The sequence below is a fragment of the Lithobates pipiens genome, unplaced genomic scaffold (genome assembly GCF_037356315.1).
Source record: "Lithobates pipiens isolate NorthernLeopardFrog02 unplaced genomic scaffold, aLitPip1_a1.2 Scaffold_23, whole genome shotgun sequence".
Taxonomy (NCBI): Eukaryota; Metazoa; Chordata; class Amphibia; order Anura; family Ranidae; genus Lithobates; species Lithobates pipiens.
The window spans coordinates 261,281,821-261,304,291 of record NW_027507785.1 but is presented as its reverse complement, the minus strand read 5'-3'; the positions used below and the strand labels follow the sequence as shown (position 1 = coordinate 261,304,291).

At 44.5% G+C, this 22,471-nt stretch overlaps 1 long non-coding RNA gene across 4 annotated transcripts in view; it reads right to left on the bottom strand.

Moving 5' to 3' along the window:
* Nucleotides 1–22,471, bottom strand: part of LOC143928302 (uncharacterized) — a 227,617-nt gene that overhangs the window by 30,488 nt on the left and 174,658 nt on the right. For 2 of the 4 annotated variants that reach the window (XR_013262393.1, XR_013262394.1), the window contains exon 2: nucleotides 5,522–5,641. This is a non-coding gene — a long non-coding RNA (uncharacterized LOC143928302). Of the gene's footprint in view, nucleotides 1–5,521; nucleotides 5,642–12,208; nucleotides 12,330–12,371; nucleotides 12,551–22,471 lie in introns of those variants that run through there. The other 2 variants (XR_013262392.1, XR_013262391.1) reach the window with 2 other exon arrangements.

The following is a 22,471-nucleotide window of genomic DNA, read 5'->3' as shown; positions in this document are numbered from 1 at the left end:
TTGTGGCCCAGTGCAACCTGTATGCACAACAATTTATTTTGCAAAATCCAACCTCTTATTATGCCCGTCCCTACGAATAGAGAGACCTAACGGTGGAGGAGTTCAAGGTTTTTTTAGGCCTCACATTTAACATGGGACTCAACAAAAAAAATCAATTGCGTACCTACTGGTCAACCCACCCCCTCCACCACTCACCGCTCTTCTCCGCGGTAATGCCCAGAACCAGGTATCAGATGATCCTGAGGTTCTTACATTTCAGCGACAATTCCCAGTGCCTTCCACGAAATGATCCAAATTACGACAGGCTTTTCAAAATTCGACCAATACTTAATTATTTTTCAGAAACATTCCCCAAATTGTTTACCCCGGACCAACACATATGTGTGGATGAGTCCCTTATTAAATTTAGCGTCAGGCTTAGAATGAAGCAATTTATGCCCAGCAAAAGGGCCCGCTATGGGGTGAAGGTCTACAAATTATGCGACCGAGCCACAGGGTACGCATATTCATTCATAGTGTACGAAGGGAAGGACACCCAGCTGCAGCCCCCTAATTGTCTGGACTACTTGGGATCCAGCGGAAAAGTTGTTTGGGACCTCATATACCCCCTATTGGATAAAGGCTACCACCTGTATGTAGATAACTTCTACACATCTCTGCCCCTGTTCCACAACCTTCACCGGAAGAAGACGCCAGCATGTGGCACCGTAAAAAGGAATCGGAAGGGCTTTCCTCAAAGTCTTGTGAATAAGAAGCTGCGAAAAGGAGAAACCGCAAGTCTGAGAAACAAGGAGGTTCTGGCAGTGAAGTGGAGGGACAGAAGGGATGTGTATATGTTGTCTTCTATCCACAATGATACCTTCGTGGAAATCCCCAGAAGGAATGGCCCCTTAAAGAAACCCAAATGCATTTACGAATACAATTTGTTCATGGGGGGAGTCGACTTCAACGACCAAATGATGGAACCATATCTTGTCACAAGACGGACATACCATTGGTACAAAAAAGTAGCAATTTATTTTTTTCAATTGCCCATTTACAATTCCTATGTAATTTACCGCAACTCCACCCAAAACCCCAAACGTTTCTTTGGCTACCAGGAGGAAGTTTTCACTGCCCTTATTTTCCCAAATGGCCCACCAGAAAATATCCGATCAGATGTTATTAGTCGACTCTCCGAGCGCCACTTTCCCGATAAAATCCCTCCCAAACCAACAGGCCAAAGACGTCAAAAAAGATGTAAGGTGTGTACCAGAGCAGGAGTCAGAAGAGACACATCTTATTATTGTGCCCAATGTCCTTCCCAACCAGGCCTCTGCATAGGCGACTGTTTTCGGCGTTACCATACTTCAATAAATTTTTTGTGAAGTATGGTAAACATAATCCTCAGTTCCTGCCTTCATACACCTTCACACCCCTTATGCCACTGCCTGCTCTGTAACTGACCCTGGCTTGTTATTTGACCACTCTTATGCCTGCCGATTCTGTACATACCGCTGCCTGATCTGGAACTGACCCTGGACTGTTATTCGACCATGCTTCTGTCTAACCATTCTGTACATATTTCTGCCTGATCTGGAACTGACCTCGGACTGTTTGACCACGATATTTGCCTGCCTCTTGGACTGATCTTGTATTCTGCAACTGGACTAGTGGGATTCAACACGGGGTCTCACATATGTGAGGGGCTCCAGTATAGTTTTTCTGGAAGAAGAAAACAATTTTCTTTGTTTTCTTATTCCTAGATTAGGGTCTGGAGACTCGGAGGCTTCAAAGAGATTTGGGAGGGAGAAGCCTCTACCCCTATCCCCATTCTGTCCTGAACGAGGCTCTACTTCTGTCTGCTGCCTGTAGGACTTACTGCCGTCATGCCGCACTGACCACACCACAAGGACCTGCCTACTACCAGGACCAATATTTTTGGCACTGCTGACATCTCTGCACTGACCCTGGACTGTAATATGGACAGTATCCCTGCCTGCTGCCTGAAAAACTGTGTTCGCTGTTGCTGACCAAGTCCCTGCCTGCTGCCTGGACCAGTGATATCCTCCTGTGGACAACTGCGCTTCTAAAACCACAGGTAATCTTTTCTTTACCCTTTGCTCAGCATAATGTATTTGGGGGTGTAATTCTTGGTATGTGCAGGCTATGTGTCCCTGGAACGCCGACTGTGTTTCTTGCATGTTGCGCCTCTGTATGTGGCCAGGCTGTGTAAACGTCTCACACATGTGGTATTTCCATACTCAGGAGGAGTAGTAGAATGTATTTTGGGGTGTTATTTTTGCTATGTAAATGCTATGCGTTGGAAATATCTTATAAACAGACAACTTTGTGTAAAAAAAAAATGCGTTTTCATTTTTTTCCCACATTTTCTGAAAACTTCTGGAAAAAAATTAACCATTGAAAAGACTCATTATGCCTCATAGATTATACGTTGGGGTGTTAGCTTTCCAAAATGGGGTCATTTTTTGGACGTTTCCATTGCCCTGGTGTTCCAGGGCCTTCAAAACTGTAATAGGTGGTTGAGAAATGAAATGTGTAATTTATGCTCCTAGAATGCCTGAAGGTGCTACTTCAAAATTAGGCCTCTGTATGTGGTCAGGCTGTGTAAAAGTCTCACACATGTGGTATCGTTATACTCAGGAGGAGTAGGAGTATGTATTTTGGGGTGTTATTTGTGGTATGCACATTCCGTGTGGGAGAAATAAGCTATTACAATGAAAATTTTGTGGAAAAAAAAAAAATCGTAATTTTGCAAAGAATTGTGGGAAAAAATGACAACTTAAAAAAACTCACCATGCCTCTTACTAAATACATTGGAATGTCTACTTTCCAAAAAGGGGTCATTGGGGGGGCATTTGTACTTTCCTGGCTTGTTAGGGTCTCAAGAATGGAGATAGGCCTTAGTACATCAGATGTGATCTTTTTTTGCAAATCTTTATGATTTGCACCATAGCTTGTAGACTCTATAAATTTCACACAGATCATATAATATGCAATAATTTGGGTTATTTTTACCAAAGATGTGTAGTAGTATAAATTGTGGCCAAAATTTATTAAGAAAAATTGCTAATTTGCTAAATTTTGTCACAGAAACGAAGAAAAATTCATTTTTTTTTCAAAATTTTCGGTCTTTTTTCATTTATAGCGCAGAAAATAAAAAAACCGAGAGGTGATCAAATACCACCAAAAGAAAGCTCTATTGGTATGAAGAAAAGGACAAAAAAATCATTTGGTTACAGTGTTGCATGACTGAGTAATTGTCATTCAAAATGTGAGAGCACTGAAAGCTGAAAATTGGTCTGGGACTGAGGGGGCTTTAAGTGCCCAGTAAGCAAGTGGTTAAACTTATCTGAAGTGTCAACACTCTTGTACCGCCCGCCCCCCCACCTAAGTAATATTCCTCCCCTCAGGGCATGTGACCAGTTAAGTCTGGTCAGACAGCACTGTTGAACCACCCCTGGACTCTGCAGGTTTCTGAGCCTTTATATGGGAGTATCCTCGGTACATATTTAGAAAGACAAGCTAGAGTGCTTTATCATTTAAAAAACATATTTATTTAAAATTTGGATTCAGGGTACAATTCGGATTCGGGGGTGCTTGTAGCATACCACACTGTATCAAGCAGATCTGTATATAATCAAACTGAGATTGTATGTTTGTTTGTTTGCCTGCAGCTGTTCTTAGCGAGGCTACCACTGCCTACACCATTCAGTCCCCTTCCCAATGGATCACTTGTCTTCCTCAGGGGGATTGTTCCCCTGCCCCCTTTTTTAAATTGTCAATTGCAGTTTGTCTTATTGCAACACTGGCGTTCCCTTTTTTTGTTATTTTTTATACAGCTTTTCAATTTTTGTCAGCGGCAGTCCTCAATATATAGCACACCAAACACCACATTTCATTCAATAAAGTGCATCCAATCACCCATTTCCTATTATCAAATACATTTGTGTAATAAGCAACCCCCCATCATGTCTGGGAGGCCAACATGGAGACGCAGACATTCCCATGCCACTATGAGGGGGCCAGCAATGTCTGGGTCAACAGGCATAGTGGACATGGTCCATCCTCAGGTAGGGCACGTTTGTCTCTTTTTACTGATGTTGGCCGTGCTATCCAGCCACAGCATGCAGAGGAGGTGGTGGATTGACTTACTAAACCATCCTCATCCTCTGTCACTCAAGCTGGCACTAGTTCGCAGCCCACCGCCACTGCCAAAGTGGCCTATTCTGCCTCTTCGTCCACAGCTACTCCTGCCATAGCCTCCCCATCATGCACGGAGAAGTCAGCTAAATTATTTTCACTTGCCTCTTGAGGATGTACAGCCACTATTTGATTCTGATGTTGGTTCTGAGGTTGAGGAAGGGAGTAACATGAGCCCACAGAGAGGGAAGAACACCGATAAACAACAAATTGGCAATTATGTTCCCCCATAAATTTGGGCCTGAGTGTACTATAATTTGACTTCTTCACATAAAGCTTACTCGCTGTGTTGCAAAACTTTTTAGTTGCATCCAAAGTGTGCAGAAGAGACACCAGAGCTTGTCCAAAAAATCTCTAATATTTGTTCCGAGTGCACTAAAATGTGGTCCCATTGTACAGACTGGCTCCCCGAGCCTTGTTTACAAAATAAAGAAAGCTTGCAGAAAAAATACATTTAAATGCCTTTATTTTCTTTTTTTTCATTTATGTCAGTTTTGCTGCAGCAGGTTCTATACATGGTACAGATGTTCCACTTTACAGGCAGACTAAGGGGACTCCCAGGCACTATATTTAAAAGAATTCTTCATCTTTTTTGTTTCAATTTAAGCATCATTAAAATCACTGCTCATTTATTTTGCATTAATACATGTCCCCCAGGGCAGTACCGGGGCCCTTTTTTTATGGAGAAACTAGCAGACAACATACACGGAGTGCAACATGAGAATGATGTAGCGAATGTGAGAGAGAGGACTAAGCAGCACCAAAGCAAGAGAGACTAGCAATGTCACATTTTATGCGCAGCATGGGAGCAATATAGCAGGAGGTGAGCAGGGATTAGGGAGAGAGGAGGATCAGCAAATCAGAGGATTAGCGGAGCTGGGTGTTATTACTGAGTGGGGCATCAGCAGAGCTGGGAGTGCTACTGAGCAGGGGATCTGCTACTCTCTCTATTTGTCATGTTAACCGTTATCACCAAAAGTAAAAGGAATTTTGAGTTGGGGACACTAGTTCTGGTGACCCTTGGAACAACCAGGGACTTCCCTCACTCTGGAGTGGCTGCACTGATAGATGGCACTGGTGGGCACTAATGAGGCAGCCTGGCGGGCACTCATTGGCAGCACTGGTGGGCAATGTTGGGACTGCATTGATAATCAGGACACTGGAAACGGGGAGCTGTTAGCCACAGGTAACTGTCGGGAACATGCAGGGCATGTGCTCTCAGCGCAGCTCTATTGGCACTATTGCACGCAATTATGTGGGCACTCAGCGCCAAGGCCTGCAATTTTTCAATTAAAATAAAAAAAGATGCTATACTTACTTCTTTTTTCCCCGCTTCCTTTGCTGCAGGTGCCCCCTCAGCAAGCCATGAGCTGAGGGGGTGAGGGGGCACCCATGGGGATGTGCTCCCGAGCTGAGCTGCGTGCGTCCACAGAGTGACCTAGAAGAGAGGAGAGTGGGGCTGTCAGCAGCACAGCATTGGTTGGAGAGGAGTCAGATCGTTTTTTAGGGATGGGAGGGGGAGGAGCAAGTAGTGGGGAGTTTACCTTAATGCATAAAATGCATTAACATGCAAAAAAATCTTTTTTTTTTTTTTTTACTTTAGAACCACTTTAGTCATCATTCATACTTGACTATTCTAAATTAACTAAAGATGAATTTTCTTGCTAACAATTTTCATATGCTAAATAACACATTGCTCAATAGAAGAACTTCTGTAAAATAAATGTGAATTCTGAGGCTACAATTATTTTTTATGGTGTCTCTTCTCTGCCCACTGAAACATTTTGAACTGTCTCTGAACCCTGAGACTGACTCATACCATCCCATCCACTCACATTGCATGAAATTGTATTGAACAGCTGCAGTATGCCAATTACTCTACTGTTTTAGTTGCTTATTGAGGCATTTCACTATCTGCCTACTGCCTGTTTATTAATTTCAGATAGTGCGCAGTATATACAATATCTCACAAAATTGAGTACACCCCTCACACTTTTGTAACAATTTTATTAGATCTTTTTATGTGATAACATTAAAGAAATTACACTTTGCTACAATGTAAAAAGTATTGAGTGTACAGCTTGTATAACAGTGTAAATTTGCTGTCCCCTCAAAATAACTCAACACACAGCCATTAATGTCTAAACCTCTGGCAACAAAAGGGAGTATACCCCTAAGTGAAAATGTCCAAATTGGGCCCAAAGTGTCAATATTTTGTGTGGCCACCATTATTTTCCAGCACTGCCTTAACCCTCTTGGGCATGGAGTTCACCAGAGCTTCGCAGGTTGCCACGGGAGTCCTCTTCCACTCCTCCATGACAACATCACAGAGCTGGTGGATGTTACAGACCTTGCGTTCCTCCACCTTCTGTTTGAGGATGCCCCACAGATGCTCAATAGGGTTTAGGTCTGAAGAAATGCTTGGGTAGTCCATCACCTTTACCCTCATCTTCTTTAGCAAGGCAGTGGTCATCTTGTAGGTGTGTTTGGGGTCGTTATCATGTTGTAATACTGCCCTGCGGGCCAGTCTCCGAAGGGAGGGGATCATGCGCTGTTTCAGTATGTCACAGTACATGTTGGCATTCATGATTCCCTCAATGAACTGTAGCTCCTTAGTGCCGGCAGCACTCATGCAGCCCCAGACCATGGCACTCCCACCACCATGCTTGTCTGTAGGCAAGACAAATTTGTCTTTGTACTCCTCACCTGGTTTCCGCCACACAAGATTGACTCCATCTGAATCAAAAAAGTTTATCTTGGTCTCATCAGTCCACAGGACATGGTTCCAGTAATCCATGTCCCTTCAGGTCTGGTATGGATATTAAGGTGAACCCCAAACTCAAATCTTTTAAAAAAATGACATAGGGGTCCCCCATGCACTAGATACTCTGAACAGCAGTATATATACTATACGGCATGCCCTATATACTCTGAAGACAATTGGGCCTTAGGTGTTGGTGGTACCAGAACACTGTGAGCCCTCAGTTACTCTTGTTGGGCACAGGAACGGGCCCTGCTGTGAAATATTATATCAAGAATTGTAATTACATGTCCCTGTTAAACAGGGGAAGAAAAATTGGGCCTTGGGTGGTGGTGCCACAACACTGTAACCCCTCACAGATACTCTTGTTGGGTGCAGGAATGGGCCCTGCTGTAAAATATTAGATAACAAATTGTAATTATATGCCCCTGTTGAACAGGGGCAGAAAAATTGGGCTTTGGGAGGTGGTGGTGCCCTAAACCAAATATATTGCTGGAAGCTAGCATCATCAAGATTGAGAAGGAATAAGATAGTCAGCATAGGCAGTCTTCAAGGGATCCCACATCCATAGCAAATTCAATCAGTTACATCAGCATTAGGTGCTTGATAGTTGTTGATCCAAGATTCACATTCAAAAAAATGAGTCAATCAACGGAGTCTGTGGACAGGTGCACTCTTTGATCCATTACAAACCCTCCAGCAGCACAGAATGGGCGTTCAGCATGCACGCTGGATGCAGGACAGGCTAGTAGTTCAATTGCATATTGAGCAAGTGCTGGCCAGTGGTCCATCCTCAAGACCCAGTAACCCAGTGAATGCTCTGTTGGAAAGGTCTCCAAGTCTGCTCATGCCCCTAGATATTCCTATATATGCGCAGACACTGGCGATGGTTGTTTGAACTGATCAGATATTGGCGCTGAGGACTGAAAAATAGTTTAAAGGCATTGGTCAGCCGGCCACCTTCTCCACCACTCTTCCTCTGACTGAACGAAGCCTCAGCAACACGTTGTCCAGCACCAGGAAACTGTAACCTCTCAGGGTCTGGAAATGCATTGCACAAACCTTTCTTCAAGGCCTCCTGAAGATGTTTTGTCCTCTGCTCCCTCTGCGAAGGCAAGGTGAGTTTTGCAACCTTACCCTTGTAATGTGGATCAAGAAGGGATGCCAGCCAGTAATGATCCCTCTCCTTGATACCACGAATCCTAGGGTCCTTTCGCAAGCTTTTCAGAATCAGGGAGGCCATGCAGCGTAGGTTTGCAGAGGCATTTGATTCTGAGTCCTCTGGGTCACTAATAATCACATGATCTGTAACTACCTCCTCCCAGCCACGTACAACTCCTTGGGTTTCTGGGGACTGAAAACCATCCCTTGAAGACTGCTGCTGTCCTCTACATCCATGCTTACACAATCCTCCTCCTCCTCTTCTTCCTGTGTGTTTGGCGGGCCTGCAGGAATGCTATTTGGATAAAGGGGGCCTTGAGAGGTAAGAAAGTCCACCTCTTTCTCCCGCTGTTCTGCCTCAAGTGCCCTGTCCATGATTCCATGAAGCATGTGCTCCAACAGGGAGACTAGAGGGACAGTGTCACTGATTCATGCATTGTCGCTGCTCACCATCCTTGTGGACTCCTCAAATGGTGATAGGACAGTGCATGCATCCTTGATCAGTAGCCACTGGCGTGGCGAAAAGAAGCCAAGCTCCCTTGACCCGGTCCTGGTGCGATACTCGCACAGGTACTCATTGATGGCTCTCTGCTGTGTGTGCAGCCACTGCAGCATTGCCAATGTTGAGTTCCACCTGGTGGGCATGTCACAAATGAGGCGATTGGTGGGCAGGTTGCATTCCCTTTGAATGTCAGCCAGCTGAGAATTGGCATTGTATGAGTGGCGGAAATGACCACAGACTTTTCTGGCCTGCCTCAGGAGATCCTGTAAGCCTGGGTACCTGCTCAAGAACTGCTGCACCAATAAATTCAGGACGTGTGCCAAACATGGAACATGGGTCAAGTGTCCCTGTCGGAGGGCGGCGAGAAGGTTGGTCCCATTGTCGCATACAACCATTCCTGGCTTAAGCTGGCACGGTGTCAAACTCAGTCTGCCCCTCTAGCGCCGACAGAATGTCTGCCCCAGTGTGCCTCCTGTCCCCTAGGCATATAAACTCAAGAACCTTGTGGTATCTTTTAGCTTGACTGCTTGCGTAGCCCCTTGAACTCTTATGGTGCACCACTGGTTCAGAGGACAAATCTGCAGAAGAGACCATAGAGCAAGAAGAGGAAAGGGTGGAGGAGAGAGCTGTGGCAGAATCGCCACTAGCATTTTAGCTCCAACAAAACTGAACCCTGTCCTGCATCCTTCCCAGCTGCCAGCAGAGTTACCCAGTGCGCCGTGAAGGAAAGGTAACGTCCCTGCCCATGCCTGCTGGACCATGAGTCAGCAGTAATATGACCCTTATGGCTGACCGCCCTGTCCAACAAGGCCAAAACATTGCCTTCCACATGCCGGTATAGAGCCGGAATGGCCTTCTGTGAAAAGAAATGGTGCTTTGGAACCTGCCACTGAGTTACAGCACATTCCACAAATTCACGAAAGGGGGCAGCGTCTAACAGCGTAAAAGGCAGCAGTTGCAGTGCTAGCAATTTGGCCAAGTTAGCATTTAGATGCTGAGCATGTGGATGGCTGGGAGCGAATTTCTTTTTATGGTTCAGCAATTGGGGTAGGGAAATTTGCCTGCTAAAATCAGATGGTGGTGTACTGCTAGCAAATTGGCTGCAAGTACTATACCTTCATTCCTCTCAGTGCAGATTTTTGAGAGGACTGGAGGTATAGTAGGGTTGGAGATCCCAGATGGGTCTTTCAAGTGCTGTTTTCCAATGGACTGCATGGCAGGTTGTCATATGTCTGGTCAAGCATGTGGTGCCCAAGTGGCCTATGTTCTGGCCACGCTTGATCCGCTTCAGACACAGGTTGCAAACAGTAACGGTGCTATCTGCTGCATATGTGATGAAAAAGGCCCACACCAAGGAACTTTTAAAAGTAAGCAGGGAGTCAGCAGTGCCCTGCAGCTGCGGAGCTCTGCAGTGTGATGCAATAGGGTGGCTGCCCTTAAGCTGCCCCCTGGGGACATCCTGCCTCGCCGGAGTTGTGCCTCCTCCACCTCCACCTCATCCTCCTCCTCTCTTCTCTCAGGCACCCAAATACGTTATCATCCCCTCCCTCCTCGTCACTGGAGCAAATTTGGCAGTATGCTGCAGCTGGGGGAACATGACTGCCAGTTTCTTGTCCTTTTGTGGCACCCCTTCTTTCTAGGCTCACGTTACTCCCTTCCCCAACCTGGGAACCAACATTGGAGCCTTCAAATCGCTGCTCATCCTCCAGCAGCATGTACCCGACACTGTGGTCAAATAATTCTGGGGACTTCTCCATGCATGATGGTCTGGCTACGGAAGGAGTGACTGTGGACAAGGAGCCGGTGGAATAGGCCACTTCTGCAGCTGCGTTAGAAGGCAAACTACTCTGAGACTGGGTGACAGAGTATGAGGATGGCTTTGTTATCCACTCCACCAACTCTTCTGCATGTTCTGGCACAATAACAAGGCCAGCAGCAGAAAAAAAGGACAAGCGTGCCCCACGGCCACCTGCAGAGGATGCACCATGTCCATGACCAGCACTGTTGACTGTAGACACAAAGGCTGCTTGCCTTCTTTTAGTGGCCTGTGAGCATTTAGAGGCCTCTCCTTGGTGGTCTTCTGGGCATGATGTATTTTTTGTTTTCCAACACACACTACACTGTATTAGATACTTTGTACACTGCCTGAAGTGTATTAGAAACTCTATATACTATATTAGATACTGTGTACACCACCTGCAAAGTAGTAGATACAGTACTACGGCTGCACTGTATTGTGTACACGAACGAAGTGTGGTAGAAACTGTACACACTGTATTAGATACCGTGTACACCGCCTGCAAAGTAGTAGATACTGTACTATGGCTGCACTGTATTGTGTACACCACCCCAGAAGTGTATTAGAAACAGTACACCACAGAATGCACTGTAGATATAGGCTACACTGGATGCAGAGTATATATATATATATATATATATATATATATATATACAAACACACAGTTTAAAGGGATTACAAGAAACCCATTTAGATGGTAAGCTCTCAAGGAGAGCCTTCTAAATTCTCCTGAATTGGATTGGAGTGTGAGGCTTGGTTCACACTAGATGTGGTGCGAATTCACAGCATCAAAATCGCAACCCGTTCATGTGAATCGATTGCGTGAGTGTATGTTTAAAGTGGTTGTAAACATTTGTTTTTGTTTTTTTAATAACAAACATGTCTATACTAAGCTGCTCTGTGCAATAGTTTTGCACAGTGCAGTCCTGAACCTCTTCTTCTGGGGTCCCCTGCTGGTGCCCAGTTTGGTGTGTATTGCAGTTTTTTTCTTTTTTTTTGGGAGGGTGCATGTGATCAGCATAGGGCCAATCAACACTGTCCAGACAGAGGGTCATGGGTCCTGCAACCTCATAGGGCAGTCAGAGTAGAATGAAAACTCATCCTACAAGCTTTAACCAGACACTGATAGAAGTCACAAGACTGCTATATACTCCAGATGCGAAAAGGTATTTAGAAGTTTATAGTTACAAAAATAATTGCATTTTCATGTTCTGTGTATTGGGGGAGACCAGATATAGTGAATTCAGGGTCCTGGGTTTAGTAACACTTTAAGGCTTTACAATCACTTTAAGTTTAACAACACCCTAAAATCGTTTTTCAAAATGTAGTGCGATTTGCACAATCAGATTGCACGGGTGTTAACCCCCATGCGATCCAATTTTGGTGTGGACGGAAAAAGGGTCCTGCATGAGTTTGGTGCGAATGCAGTGCGATTTGAGCTATACAAATCCATGGCCCAAACCGCACCCCAGAGACACCAAATATAATTCACACAGGAACGTGCTGCGATTCCTATGTGAATTACATGCGGTCTCCTGCACTGCATTAGTGTGAACCCAGGCTGACTGTACTGTCTCCCTTAGATTTGTAATGTGTTGGCACTATATACATCTTGAATAATGAAAACTAATAGATAAAACTAATAATACAAATATGATAGATACAGTAGATAGATTCCGGATACTTTCTGAAGATCCGAAGGGTCCACTGACTAATCATCTTTATAAAAGTTTTTGGTGGCGTCTCGGTAGCGGCAGTGGTAGCTGGCCCCCCTAACTCCCACCTCTTGTATCCTGAGCAGCAGCTGAACACAATCAGACTTCTGTTACGCACATTCACAGCCGTATCCTTTGTGTCTGACTTCTGGCTGCAATTTATTCGATTTCAATTTTAACCTCCCATGCTCCTCCTCTATTGGCTGTGCCCACCCTTCCTTCCTCCATTACCTGTTTCCTGTCTGTTCTGGCAGCCCATGTGCTTGTCTCTCTCCTCCCTGCAAGGTTTTCTGGGGTCATGTGTTCCCACCCTGCATTCTGGACAAGCAGGGAATGTGGGCTGGAGGACAAGGAGAGGCTTATATTGGCTGTTCCCTGCCAGGCAACGTTGTGTGTAGCTCTCTGTTTCAACTGGGGCTAAAAAACAGATTAAAATGATCTTCAGTGGCACTATGCTTTAGGAAAGTGAAACCTTATGTTCATGACATGGGAAGGAAGGAGCTAGAAATGTGTAGAATGGATCTTAAAGGAGAACTTCAGAGAGGAATACAAAATACGGTAACACAAAGAAGAGCAGTCCCACTTGTGACAGAAGGCTTTCAGTGTATGTTCCGCACCATCTTAGCTATTGAACCAATCAACACAGACCTTACTAAAGGTTAGGACTGGGTGGAACAGAGCAGGGGGGTTTGTGAATATAAGGAGATTGTGATTGGGCTTTAACCACTTGACCTCCGCAAGATTTACCCCCCTTCAGGGCTGGACTGAGACAAACATTTGGCCCTGGACTTCATCCAGAGCAGCCAAATTAAATTTTGCAAACACGCACAAAAACAGTATATAAACTATACGCAATTGCTCGCAGTGCACCCGCCCAGGATCGGCCCTGCAAAATGGGGACAAACTTGGTCCAGGGACAGTGTCTTCAGTTCAGGGACTGTCTCTGGAAACCAAGGACATCTGGTTGCCCTAGGCTTGATGGCCAGCAGGACCCACAGGACCTCCCAGCAGGACCCACAGCCCGCCCCTGGCAGTACAGCGGTTCTCAAATTAATGGCTGCACGAGCCGTGCAGACATTGCTTTAACAGTCACTGAATCTGGCCCACTGAGCCATTGGCCCACCGGGAAACTCCTGGTTGTTCGGATGGCCAGTACATGCCATCCCCCTTCATGACCAGATTTTTTATTTATTTTTTGCAATACCGCAATTGCGCTGTCATGCAATGCTGTACCCAAATAAAATGTAAAATATATTTTTCTGACACATAGGGGTTGATTTACTAAAGGCAAATCCACTTTGCACTACAAGTGCACTTGGAAGTACAGTCGCTTTAGATCTGAGGGGAAGAGCTGAAATGAGGGGAAGCTCTGCTGGTTTTATCATCCAATCATGTACAAGCAAAAATGCTGTTTTTTATTTTCCTTCCCTTGTGTGTCCCCCTCCGATCTACAGGGACTGCACTTCCAAGTACACTTGTAGTGCAAAGTGGATTTGCCTTTAGTAAATCAATCCCATAGTTTTCTTTTTGGTGGTATATGATCACCCCTGCATTCTTTATTTTTTGCGCAACAATTTAAAAATAAAACAATATTTTTTACTTTATGCTAGTATGTATTCTTCTACATATTTTTAAGTTATTTTTTTAAGTTATGGATTTTATTCCCTGATTTCAGGGACACAAAATCCATCCTTTCTCCCTGGTCAGAACAGAGATCTGCCTTGTTTACAGATCTCCATTTTGTGTCTCTGCCTGATGATCTGCAGGAGCCGGCGGACATCCAGTGCCAGGCACCTGCAGATAGCCCCCCCTAGGGCCGCCCTGTAGCAGTAAATGTGCTATGGGGCAGTCCTTAAGTGGTTAAAGAGACATTCATGACAAATGTCAGTGTTCTTCTATAGCTCACCTCCAAAACTCCTTTACTCTAACTTTCCCTGCCTGCCATTCATTTGGTGATGCAACAAAATGCCTGGTGCTTCTGGGTATAGGGGAGCATGTGACCTCCCCAGATACTGACATCATCCTCAAATACTGACATCATCAACCCTGTGTAAGCTAATCTCCTCAGGCAGAGACTACTTAGCCACGGATACTCCCTTTCCTGTCTCAAAAAGGCTTTCAGGAGAGCCTTTAATCAATCCAGACATGAACTTCTCTTTTGCAAAAATACTGCTACAACCACTAAGCATTAGCATACTCGACTGATCACAAAATTCAATAACCAACATAGAATTGTTCGTAGGATATTAAAAAATCATTGGTGGATATTGGAGATTGACCCAACACTTCTTCCCTACACACCTGCATACCCTGCCATTACCTACCGGCAGGGCAGAACTTAGGGTGGTGGGAAACCCTGGGCTTGAGTCACTTTCGGGCCCTAACTACTATACATTACCGTATTTATTGTCGTATAACACGTGTCGGCGTATAACACGCACCCCAAGTTTAGGAGGGAATTTTAAGGAAAAAAACTTTTAGGAGGGAAGTTTAAGGAAAAAAAACTACATTTAACCACTTGCTTACTGGGTACTTAAACCCCCCTCCTATCCAGACCAATTTTCAGCTTTCAGCGATGTCGCATTTTCAATAACAATTGTGCAGTCATACAACACTGTACCAAAATGAAATTTTTATAATTTTTTCCCCCCAAATAGAGCTTTCTTTTGGTGGTATTTGATCACCTGTGCGATTTTTTTGTAAAAAGGCCGAATTAAAAAAAAAAAAAAATTTTTATTTTGTTTTAAAATTTTATAACAGGTAATTTCTGTCCGTCATTGATGTATGCTAATGAGGCGGCACTGATGGGTACTGATAGGTGGCAGTGATGGGCACTAATGGGTGGCAGGGATGGGCACTGATCGGTTACACTAATAGGCAGCACTTCTAGGTGGCACTGATTGGCACCACTGGTGGGCATTGATAGGTGGCACTTGTGGGCACTGTTACTCTATAAATGAGGCATAATTGCCTCTTCCTTTTCGGGACCGATGTCCCTTTAAGATAAGCCGGTGATCGGCTTTTTTTTTTTTTCTCCGCGGTCAGCACGAGGATAAAAAAAAAAGATCACTGAGTTTTTGTTTACATCATCTGATCAGCTGTCATTGGCTGACAGCTGATCACATGGTAAGGGGCTGGGATGGGCCCCTTACTCGGATTGGTGATCACCCGAGTCTCGGTGACTCGGTGATCACAGCGTGCTCCATGCGCGCCCTGTAGGGCGCGCACAGGGAGCATGCATAGGGGAGGCCTTAGCATGGATGTCAGGTGGTTAAAGAGGAAGTAAACTCTCCCACTCTGATGCTTCTCTTCATTTAGTCCATTATAATAAGTAATTATCAGACTATAGCCACTGTAATCCAGCCCAAATCACATATTACTTACTGTTTAAAGAAACTTTAAAAAACTTGTTTCCAGGGGTTAGGCAGTGCCATCTTAAAGTGGAGGGCCGGTTATAAAAAAAAAAAAAAGTCAGCAGCTGCAAACACTGCAGCTGCTGACTTAATAAACACACTCACCTGTCCAGGGCGCCCGCGATGTCGGCCGCCCGAGGCCGACCCGTCCCTCGGCTCTCGGGTCCCGGCGCCGCCATCCCTTGTAAGGGAAACAGGCAGCGGAGCCTTATGGCTTCACTGCCCGTTTCCTACTGCGCATGCGCGAGTCCCGCAGCTACTGCGCATGCGCGAGTCCCGCAGCGCTTTCTGAATGGGACGCGCTGTGTTCTGGAACACACAGTTCCCAGAACACAGCGCGACTCATTACCCAGAAGACGCCGCGACAAAGACAGAAGACAGAAGATCTCCGCGGAGGAGGAAGAGGAAGATTAGGAGAAAGTGCCTAGCAACAGGCATTTCTGGTAAGTAAAAAAAAAAATTTTTTTCATTTTTTTTTTTTTAGATTTTTTGTAATTTTTAAAATTTTTTTGTTTTTCAGGGTGGCCCTCCCCTTTAAGTATTGTTTTCTGAGTGGAGTGTATTTCCGCCTTTACATTGAGCGCTTTCTGTACTGTTAACCAAGCCTCCTTCTCAGTCCAATGTTTCTATGGCAACCCTGCTTCCCTGTTCATAGCTGACTTGTTTTATTTCATAGTATTTACTTGTGCCTAATGTTTCCCTTTGTCAGTCTTATCAGCTTCAGCTGATAAGACTGCAGTAATGGCCAGGTTTACATTGTAAGTCACATGGTTACATGGTGTGTAGGAGGAAGCTCTGAATGAGTCAGAAGTCAGAAGTCTCCTCTGGCTAGGAAGTCCTGATAACAGATAGATAAGACATAGAGTGTGTGCCGTAAATCAGGGGAGATCTGGGCATGCTCAGTGACTTCATTCTAAAGAACAAAAAGGATTACAACAATACTAAGCAAGTAAGGAGATATCTACAAGCAGTGTTCATTTGGGTTTTTTATGCTGATTTACATGGGACAAAGTTGTGGGGGAGGGTTTACAACCACTTTAAATGCCCATCAATGCAGCCTTCCGGCCATCTTGCTACACCCCACACTCATCCACAGTAAGGATACACTAAGGCCGCGTACACACGGGCGGACTGTTCGCCCAACTTTGTCCGCTGAACAGTGTTTGGGCGGACAGTCCGCTCGTGTGTGGGCTTTCAGCGGACAGTTTCAGCGGACAGTTGGACGGACAAGGTTTTTCGGAAATTCCGAAAAACTGTCCGCTGAAACCTTGTTTCAGCGAACAGCCCGCTCGTGTGTAGGCTTGTTCGTCAAACAAAGTTGCGCGCATGCTCAGAAAGGATTTTCACGCCGAAAGCTATAATGCAGTGTATAGGACGTCGTATTTTTCGTCCCGTCGTACGTGCTGTTCACGTCATCGCGCACGGTTTCAGCAAACTGTTCGTTCGTCGTGTGTGGGCATGTCCGTCCATGCTAATTTTGAGCGGACTGTTTGCTGAAACTGTTGGACGGACAAAGTTGGGCGAACAGTCCGCGCGTGTGTACGCGGCCTAAGAAGGGGTAAAGTGGACATGTTGTTACACCCACCGGAGTTTTGCATTTTAGACGTATTTATAACATTATAACATTAAAGTTAGTATATAGTGAAATACAGAACTTACAACTCCATCTGACTACTTAGATGTTGAATTTTAAAAGCAGTGAACTTCTATCAGATTAGCAAACCTATGAGATGAGCAGGGTTGCCGCTGCTTATAAAATTCAAGATCTAAGTAGTCAGACGGAGTTCTAAGTCCTGTATTTCACTATATAAACTGACTTTACTGTTATAAATACGTGTAAAATGCAAAACTCCGGTGAGTGTAACAACATGTCTTCTTAGTGTATCCTTACTGTGGACAAGTGTGGGGTGTTCCAAGATGGCGGCAACGGAACGTCACTTCCGTGGCAAACTGGGAACATGTACTACTTCATCAATTTTGTCTCTATGCCTATTGTGGTGACTGTATAATCCCTTGGAGATGGAACTGGAAAATACTCACTGATCTGTGAGTTATACTTTCTACGACATATAACATCAAATTTTTTTTTCTTTTTTTCAAAAAATGCCCTATGAACCCATTATATCCATATGTGCTTTACACCCACACACACTGAGTATACCCATATCAACTACTTGTTATTTGCACATGCGCAGTACACAGCAACACAGATTCCGAAAATAGCCGAGAATGAACAGCGCCTGCGCCGTGAGCCCAGGTTCTATCCCCACCATCCAAGTGGACATAGAGTAGGAATATAAAAGAGCCGAGCGCAGCGAGGCTGAGCCCTAATCGTGGCGATCGGCCCTCTAATTTTCACAACCCTATGTCCGCTTGGATGGTAGGGCTACCACCTCCACTCATGGCGCAGGCGCCGTTCAGCTTCGGAGATTTTCACATCTGCATGCGCAGTACGGGGCGGACACTATATGATGGCAGGACACTATCTGCCAGAACACCGGCACCCTCTGGTAACAAAACAATTACCTTTCTCATTGCCAATGCCAGCCAGGACTCTGCGTACACTAGATCCCTGCAATGGTCACCTACAAGGTCAGTGTCTGCAATGTACAACAGTAAGAAATAAGTGGTTTAGATACTGTTTCTATGTGGGACATTCTCCTAACATTCTCTTTGGCTGACACCCAACATATTTAACCAGTATATGGCCGATACTAACTATATATCTTTCACTACCCATATCAACAACTGTCTACAGCACTGCTTCTACTTTTACCATGTAGGTGACTTGTGATTACTTTTACTTATTTCTTCTTCCAGCACTGTAACATGCCCTAACATACTACTACTACTACTACTACACTGTTATGCCTCAACATACCATTAGTGCACTATTATGGCATTATGGTAACAACACAGTGCTCATCTCTATGCTATGTACTTATACACTATCATCTTGCATGGGCGGTGTACTGGACTAGGATACAAACTTTGAATCCCTTTGTTTATATGCTCTTATATATCGCTTTTACCATCATCATTGTGCGTCGATCAATTTGACAAGCTTTCTGGAACTTCTACATATCCCGTCACCATACCAATGAGCTCCACATCTGGTTGTTCCTGGGACCACAGCAGGGCCATTTTTTGATCATCCACTCTTACTCATGAGTTTTTTTTCTACATTTGTGTATACCTTACCTGTATACACATGTTGTACTATTAGAAGTAGTGAAACACAGTATCCAGTTGATTGGTGAGTGATTCTTGTTCCATGTCCTATGATGCTCATTTTTTGTCCATTCGATTCTTTTATACTCAAACTTCTGTTATGCTCTATTATAGATTGTCATTTGTCTTGATATCTCCTGAAATAAATGCCCCTGATCAAGGGATTAAGATTGGGATCCTGAAACGCGTGGGGCGAGACAACAGGAGATCAGCAACTTCAATTGTATCAACTGTATTTATGCTTTTATTAATTCTCTATATGGTGATGTATGCACCTATCCGTTTAATATTTTTCCAATAAATTTTGTATTTTTCTATACATAATTATATTCTTTAATCTTTATACTGTATATATATAGTTGCCTTTAAAGTTCCCGGTGTACTCTTTTTTGGGGGGGCATTTAATTTTCTTCTATGGTTATACAGGGATGGAAATGTGGAGGAACCCAGTGGGAGAAGATAAATATAAGTCGATCAGGAGGTGGGCTTTACAGAGACATATAGGGAGTTATTTACTAAAGGAAAATCCACTTTGCACTGAAAGTACACTTGAAAGTTAAGTCGCTGTGGATCCGAGGGGGGCATGCAAGGAAAATAAAAAAACAGCATTTTAGCTTGCACATGATGGGGTGATAAAATCAGCAGAGCTTCCACTCATTTCAGATCTATCCCTTAGATTTAGAGCGACTGCACTTTCAAGTGCACTTGCAGTGCAAAGTGGATTTGCCTTTCGTAAATAACCCCCATAGTGTCTGTAGCACTACCCCCATGAGGGCTGCTTAGAGAATTTGTACCCCACTGGTTGCCCTGACCTTTCAAGTCCTCCGACACCTCTGACACTCTTGGGTTCAGACATTCTTATGGTGACAAAAGGCAATTAGAGACACACACAATCAAGTGAAACAGTTGAATCTTGTTTACTGAGGTACTAAGAGCATTAAGATTCAGTAGTATCAACTTGTCACTTACTGAAAGTTTACTGTGACAAATAACACATAGTAGAAGACAGTCAAAATAAGGAACAGTAACTAATTGCAGTATACAATGAACATTTCTATAAGATCAAAACTCTGCCTAGGTTGATTTCTATGGGTATAGAGAGAAGAAGGGCAGGGGAATGACCTTCTTTTATGTCAAATCACTCCCTTTCATACCTCAACACCACAGGTCCAAAAAAAAAGGTATAAACACTGTATTTAATTCAATTGAAACAATTTATCCTTTAGTTTTAAACCTGCTCACTTAATAATTAGAGTCCTGGGTGAAAATAGGGCCTTTGTGGCACCAAAAAGCGTTAATACCTCGGAGCAGGAGTGGGGGGGGTGGATATGTTGTAGTGCCTTGGAAAAAAAGAAGGCCCTGTGTCTTCAGCTAGCTCTTTGGTGGTATACTGGAGATTCTGACAAGCAGAGTGAAGTAAAGTAGGCTGAGATGTCCTGTCAAGCAGGGTGATGTAAAGTGTACTTGTGGCATCCTGAAGCAGGATGAATACTGTTGCTGCTTAGTAATTAGTAAGGGTAGCACAGTGTTCTACAGGTTTGGGCAAAATAAAAACAATGTTGTCTGCATGCAGTGTCCCTTTGTGTTAGGATGGTGGGCAAGTGCCTGCTCACCAGTCCTGACTTTCTTCTTTGGTGGGGAGTGATGTGAACACTCCACAACAGGCCTCTGCAGTGCCTGGCTCTGGGGACGGTGCTCGATCTTGTGACGCGCTGTGCTGATACCCAGCAGGATGCAGAATGGGTGTGACCAGAGCGGCTAGACAACCAGAAGTGGCTGGCAGTGGATGCTCCTGTACACACGTGCGATGACTCTCCTTCCTTGTAGCACAGGCCGCAACTTGGCCACAGCATAATCTAACACTGAGACACATGTTTGCAGATTAAGTTTGGGGTCCCAAGAGAGCGATCTAGGCCCAGCACAGGCTTTATATATCCTCTCCCAGCAAACTCTGCTCCCATTCCAGCTGGCTGGTATGAGTAGTCCATTCTGAGTGTGAAACCTGAGTCCTGGGACTACAGCTTCCAAGATGTTTTGCTTTACTCCCTGGTGTTATTCACTCTGCTGTCAGGATGTGATGACATGGAGTCCAAGCTGAGCACCAGAGGGAAACAGTCTCACTGCAGCAAGTACTGCACAGTGTCTCCTGATAATGCAGGCTATATTTATTAAGCTCCTAGCTACATGTCTTTAAAGCTCAACGTCCAACCCACTTGCTCTAGACTTTTGCGCACTCTGGTGGAGCAAAATGCCTGATGCCTTCTGTATATGAAGGAGCATGTGACCTCCTCCAATACGAGGCAAAGTCAGAGCCTCTTTAAAGCCCATCATCAAACCCACTTCTAGTAACCTTTCCACCACTTCTCCACAACTCCACTGGGCTGCAGCAAAATGCCCAATGCTTCTGGCTATTGGTGAGAATGTGACCTCCTCCAGCGAAGTGTGTCTAGCGGCCAATCAGCAGGTTCAAATACTGTCATGTAAGGAAGGGGTGACATTAACAACTCTGTGTAAGCACAACATCTGACAAAGAGCTTACACCGTGTTAGGAATGTGGTATCAAAAAAAAAGCAATGGTGGAAGGGGAGTATAAGCTGTTCACAGGGTGGTTTTAAAGAGACTCTGTCACTTTGCCCTGAATGATGAAAATGAGAGAGCATCATTCATTTTCAACATGAGAACAGAAAATACTTTCTAAAAATTAAAAACATTCAAGCAATGCTTGTGACAATCAATGGGGGGTTAACTCCCCAGCAATAAGCAGCATCAGTCGGTGACTGATAATAATCCCTTTAATGCATGTTTGTCATATGTCAGTGTTGGCCAAGTCTTTGAGAAAACACAGCAGGTCCTGCAGGTCCATGATCTAGAAGAAGATCTCTAACCTATCAAAATAGACTTTTGAGTGTGCAATCAAATATAACCCATGGATCTCAAGCTAAAGGGGGTTATATGAAGCTTGATATTTCCATGCAATACTGTTATTTCCAAACTGCCTGCAATGATCCAGCCAGGTAATAGTTCACATCAAAGCGATAACGAGCACTCCTGTTAGCCGGAAGCAATTGTTAACGCTAACAGAGATTTTTTGAGGAACATGAATAAGTGTGGATCGTTTCTATGGAGACAAAGAATAGAACCTTCCATCTATCACACACCATATTGTATCGTAGTCAGGAAGAAAAACACAACAGGTTACTCTAGATCAGTGATTCCATTAGTGACTGATCAGGTGTTTCACTTTTTTTAGCTTTTTTTGACACATGGGGCTCTGTAATTGGAATCGCGTGACAGTCACTGCATAGCGAGTGTGTTACTGTATCTGATGATTATGTGACCACAATACTGTTTCGCAGTCTAATATAAGGGATTACTCAAACTATTTTGAACCCCTTCCCATCACCACCTCCTGGCCATTTAAGAGCTTCAAGATGCTGGGGGGCAGGCATTCGGACATGTGACCACTGTGATTGGCTGTCACATGATCGGAAAGCTTTCTGGTTCATGCCGGTGACTGTGCTGGGAGTGTTCAGGGCCCTTACTCTCAACACAGAGAAGTGTTTACATAGGGTCACATAAATGCGGCCACAAGACGTTGAAGCCCAGCCGCCAAGAGGGGCTGCATATACATGTACGACTGGCAGGAGGAGATAACGTTCTAAATGGCAAAAAAGTTTAACGGACCCC